The sequence below is a fragment of the Rattus norvegicus genome, chromosome 1 (genome assembly GCF_036323735.1).
Source record: "Rattus norvegicus strain BN/NHsdMcwi chromosome 1, GRCr8, whole genome shotgun sequence".
Taxonomy (NCBI): Eukaryota; Metazoa; Chordata; class Mammalia; order Rodentia; family Muridae; genus Rattus; species Rattus norvegicus.
Window position 1 is genome coordinate 251,444,438 of NC_086019.1, and position 5,692 is coordinate 251,450,129.

A 5,692-nucleotide genomic window follows, 5' to 3' on the forward strand; every position below is an offset into this window, starting at 1 on the left:
CAACACCACCTCCTCTGGGTGTCCAATTTGAGTTGTTTGGGGGTTGATGGCAATTGGTCACCTCCTACCAACACCGACCTCTCCTAGGTCTCCAGCATTCACAGGTACTCACCAGGGAACACGAAAGCTAAGAGACTCCCTGGTCTGTTAATATTCAAGTACCCACCCTCTTGGAGTGCACAGATGTAGGTAATAGTTCCATGTGCAAATTCCAAGGACGGATGGGTCCCCCAGGGCTATAATTCACACCCTGAGCCACTGTGGAGTGGGGGGCAGCCTCGAGAACCCCTTAGAGGGGCCTGTGAGGTCAGCTTCCCAGATCAGAGACAGGAGAGACTTACGGTTTATCTCAGAACAGCCCGAGCAGCAATGTCAATTTCAGACAAGCGGAGGGAACAGCTCCCTCCTCGGTGCCAAATTACAGGCCTTGTTTCTGATGAGCAGCTGCTCTGGCCATTGGCCCCGGCACCTCTCAGCGTGCCACCTCCTCTCTGAGTGCACATCTGGACTCACAACCTTGAGCAAGAGCCATACATTTTTCTTGTTGTTGACATATGGCCCTCCTGGGGCTCAGCAGGTCTGGCCGGCACAGACACCTTCCAGCATCCTGACCTCAAAGGTCCCGCATTCTCTAGACTGACCGAGGGAAAGCTTCCAAGTCTATGAGCTGCTGTGAGCTAGGAGTCTGGTGCTTCGTGCTGAGAGGGGCTCTTCAACTTATCACGGCCCTGCCAAGGAAGTGGAGGGGAGAGTAGATGTGATTAACGTGTAGCCGTAAAATGTTGCTGCTGCCATCAAAAACAAATCAAGAAATGTTCGAGTAAGTAATTGCAGACCCCGTGGCCCCAGCAAGCCGACCCACAGAGCCTCAACCTACTGAACAGCGGTCATCTTGTCCCACCACCTTAGTGGCGTTTGCCAATGGTTAGTAACTGACTGCAACAGGGAGCCTGGCTGCAGTTAGCTCATGAGGGTCTCCAACACCTTTACACTTAACTTTCAAACGAAACAAAACAAAACACGGAAGATGTTATCCTATAGGGGGAAGAATAGGACCTTGCTCTCAAAGGCCAACTGTGGTCAAAGTTGGTGTGCTAGAATTTATTTCTTTTTAAATTTGTTTTTTTTGTCTTGACTTTTATTTTGTGAATTTCATACCATGCATCCCAATCCCACTCATTCCTTGTACCTGTCTTCCACCCTTCCAACCTGTCCCCCTCCCGACCTCCAAATAGAGAAAAAAAAATCTCATTGTGGAAGCCATAGTGTGCCCCAGTGTGTCCCACAGTATACCCTTTGGTCCACATTTCTCTACTTACAAATGTTCATTTGCGATGACTCGTTGGTCTGTTACGAGGCCTCTGGTTTCTGCTACTCTGTCAATACTGGATCCCCCCTCACCCCACCCTTTGGGAGTCTTCTCAGAAATTCTGTTGTTGCCCTGTGTCATAGAGATCTGGAGTTTGGATCTGTAGGACCGGCCCCATCACTCACTCCAGCAGTTCATCAATGGGGTAGATGTTGGGGGAAGCCAATTCAAAGCCCTGAGTCTGGGCCTGAGAGGTGTCTGAGCTGGTCAGCCTGCTGGCTCTCCTGCCCTCACATCCTCAAGGCCAGCATACCAGCAACCCCACAACCAGGGCCAGCTCTAACCCCAGGCTCTTCAGAGTGTTGCAGCCAGTGAGGGGCATGGCCAGCAGGGCAGACAAGTTGCAAGGCCAGTTCTCCCACACTCACACACTTGGGGATAGCTTACTCATCCTCTGCTTCCACCAGGGCCAACTCCACTGTGCTGCCCAGGCAAAGTCAGGGCTCATTCTCCCAGGTGCTGCAACTGATAAGGGGCAGGGTCAGCTCCCCTACTCTCATGACCCCAGGGACAGCTTTCCTACCTGCCACAGGCCTGTGTGCGTGCGTGCGTGCGTGCGTGTGTGAGTGTGCATGTGTGCGTGTGTGCGTGTGTGCGTGTGTGTGTGTGTGTGTGTGTGTGTGTGTGTGTGTGTGTGGTCAGGGGGTGGTTCTCTCTCTCTCAACCATGCCACCTCATTGGAAATGAGTGGTAGAGTCAGTTCTCGTGCCCCAAGGCCAGCTCTCCCACAATGTCTAGATGAAGGGTAGGGTCAGTTCTGCAGATCCCTCAAACATCAACATCTCCCCAGACAGGTGGCAGCCCAGACCGGGGGATGTCCACTTGGCCTTTGGTGGTAACAGACCCCTGCTACTGCAGGGCCAAGGACACAGATGTGGCCCCTGGTGGCAGCACAGGTCAGGACCACCCCACCATGGTCCCAGGTGCATCAGGCTGTTCCTCACTACTCTCCAGTATCTAGTTCTGCCTCTCTTCATTGTGCCTGCATCCTTCTGTTCCTCTTTCTCTTCCACCACTCCACCACTGACTTGCTCCTTTTAGTGGCACCTGGGGTCGCCAAGTGTCTGGGGTGGTCTCAGAAGTGCCATGCCCTGTCTGTGCATTATGGTACTGGGCAGGGGTCATCTCAGCCATGGTTTGCCTCCCCAAACTCCCAGACCCGCATGGTGCCAGACTGGTGGTTATCCCGGGCTTATTCCTCACCTGAGCCACCTGAGTGGCCCTTTGAGAGGCCATCAGTCTCAGGCTCATTCCTACCTGGGACCAAGGACCCAAGGGTAGGGTTCTTCTAGTCTCTGGCTTGCTTCCCGTCCTGGGAGCCCTTCCAGGTCTTCCTGGCACCAGGCTAGTGGCCATCTCAGGCTAGCTACCTCTTCAGTCCCCCTGGTGCCAGGCAGGTGATTGTCTCAGGCTCCCAGTTTTTCAGGGAATGTTAGCCACTGGTCATCCAGGTGTTCATAGGTCAGAACACCGAGCGTAGTTATAGCCTGTCTCCTCCCTGCCACCTACATGTGACACAGCAGTGGTACCTCAATGCCCTCTAGGGGTGGGTTACCTTTTATTTTTAATTCTGTGTATGTGTATGCTTGTGTGTGGATATATGCAGAGGACGCCGGAGGGGTTGGAGCTCTTGAAATGGAGACCCATGTGGTTGTGAGCTACCTAATGTGGGTGCTGGAAACCAAACGCAAGTCCCCTGGGATATACTTCATCCACAGCTGCCTCCCAACCCTGCTTGGCTTCTAAGGTAAAGGAATCACGGTGTGAAGAGAAGGAGGAGAGAGAAGGGGAAAATATATAAGTGTATTCATCCGACCTGTGTCCTGGAGTGATTTTCTGACTGGGAGAGAAAGAAATGGTTGAGTCATGACAAAGAGCTGTGCAGTTAGAAAGCTGGCATCACCTTCCCCGGGAAACTCCCTCAGCAGGAACTGACTTACAGCAGGCCTGGGTGGCCATGAGCCTGTACACAGTCTGAGATTCAGAAAACAGAGTTTCACTGTGGCTCTCTGAGCTGAGGACTGGTTAGAGAAGAATGCATCTAAAAGTTCACACCGCAGATCCACAAGTCTGTCTCCGTGAGTTAAAACCAACTCCAGTTTCCGCTGTTCAGAAGAACGCCATGAGATCCAGTACAGGAGGGTGCTCAGTTCACCGTCCTTTCTGAGTGGGCTGCCTAGAGTTAGTATGTGTGAGACCCGGCACCCACTCTGATATCTCTGTGGTGAATTTCTCCACAAGTGGAAAGGTATACAGAGTAGTTGGGGCTGGGATCAATACGGGCGCCCCCGGACTCCCCTCTAAACATCAACATCACTGCCGAGGAGATGAGACTGACATCTAGGTTGCCAGTGGTCCTTTCCCACTGTAGGTTCCAGCATTCCTGGGGCCTTGTCTTCTCCATGCATTCTCAGAGGTCTGGATTCATTGTCTCATTAGCAATGTTCTCCCGACCTTGGTGCTGCTTGGCTCCCGTGCACATCCTTCTGTGAGGGTTTCTGGTTTAGTCTTGTTGGGTGGCACCTTTTGGCTATCTCAGAGAGAGCATTCTTGCTTTGTCTTGTTCTTACAAATGCATTCTCTTGTTCAGTGTCAGCACTCGAGGCTTCTTGATTCATTTTGTCCTATTATCACCTACCACCTACTTTTCTGACTAAAGGTTCATTACCAAGAATCAGGAGGGCCTCCAAGTTCGTTGGTGAGACCAGACAGACAAGAGAATGTTGCTTTCTATTAGACACTAACAGACCGAAGGGCCTCCTGACCCACATTATACTTGGCTGCTTGACACAGACATCAGTGTGACCTTGGCCCAAGTCCTCTGACATTAGCTAGGTAGCTATGGAATATGGCCAAGAAACATGCCCATCTTAAGCCTCCATCTTCTGGTGTGTGTGTGTGTGTGTGTGTGTGTGTGTGTGTGTGTGTGTGTGTGTGTGAGAGAGAGAGAGAGAGAGAGAGACAGAGAGACAGACAGACAGACAGACAGACAGAGACAGAGAGAGGCAGAGAGACAGAGAGACAGAGACAGACAGACAGAGAGACAGAGACAGAGAGACAGAGACAGACAGACAGAGAGACAGAGACAGAGAGACAGAGACAGACAGAGAGAGAGGCAGAGAGAGGCAGAGAGAGGTAGAGAGGTAGAGAGAGGAAGAGGAAGAGCGAGAGAGGGAGGGAAGCAGAGAGAGACAGACAGAGACAGACAGAGACAGAGAGACAGTAGTGTTTGTAGATTTAATTTCCTGTCCCCACCTGGTGAATGACTCCAGAGCCCTGATGAAGACCTTCTGCTGGGTCACTGTGCCCTTGTCTTTTGATCCTTCCTGCTTCAGCCTTACCATGTCAGTCTCTATCCCAGCCAGGCCTGAGATCAGCTTGAAGCGGAACTCTGTGATGACTGCCATGGGTGACTTCCCTGGTAAAGCCCAAACAACAGAAAAACTGCCCAGAGTCAGCCCTGAACTGGGCTCATTCGCTGTGTGAGCACAATTCTTATGGTCTGTAATCCTCCTTGGTCCTGGAGCAAGGCTGAGGAGCTGAGGTGTTGCTGCAGCCACAGCATTGTGGGGCAGCAGTCCAAGTTTATGAGTTCAAGCCTCCATGAAAAAGGCAATAGTTTTAGCCTTGAGACTCTCTCTCTCCCAGTGAGGATGAGAAAATTCAAAATGGGCTCCACAGGCTCGTGTTCTCAGGACTCCACCCCGGCTTGTGGCATTATTTTTGAATGTTGGACGTCATTTCAAACATGGCTGCTTCCTTCTACAAACTAACTTTACCTTCATTGCTATGGATTAAAGGTGTGTGCTAGGATTTGCCTACATTCCTGCCAGATCGAATAGACCTAGAAGGTCTTTGGGTGTGAGCTCTGGCCAGAGCAGCCACGTTGGTGGATTAAAATTCCTCTACACCGGGTTGGGGATTTAGCTCAGTGGTAGAGTGCTTGCCTAGCAAGCGCAAGGCCCTGGGTTCGGTCCCCAGCTCCGAAAAAAAAAGACAAAAGAAAAAAAAATCCTCTACACCTGAAGATGATCCTGACTGACTTAAGACAGCAATGCCCAGTAAGACATGGTAACTGTCTCCAGCCCTGGACTTCTCAGACCTGCCAATCACGTCTCCTTGGACAGGCTGCCTACCACAGTGTATTCCCAAGTGCTCAAAGCTATAAGGTGGGAATGACATGATCCTTCTCTCAAAGTGACAAGGAAGGTGCCCGATGCTTGCTGGGGTGTTCAGCTGTTTCGGAAGCCTGGGGTCTGTGTGATCTCTCGGATGTTGGAATCTCCCATCCCATGACACCTACTGGATCGCACCAGTTCACAC

General features: G+C 51.5%; 1 pseudogene; it reads right to left on the reverse strand.

Annotated features, from left to right (window-relative positions):
- Window positions 1-2,797: 2,797 nt before the first annotated feature.
- Window positions 2,798-2,920, reverse strand: LOC120100456 (small nucleolar RNA SNORA17; annotated as a pseudogene).
- Between the last annotated feature and the right edge of the window lie 2,772 nt (window positions 2,921-5,692).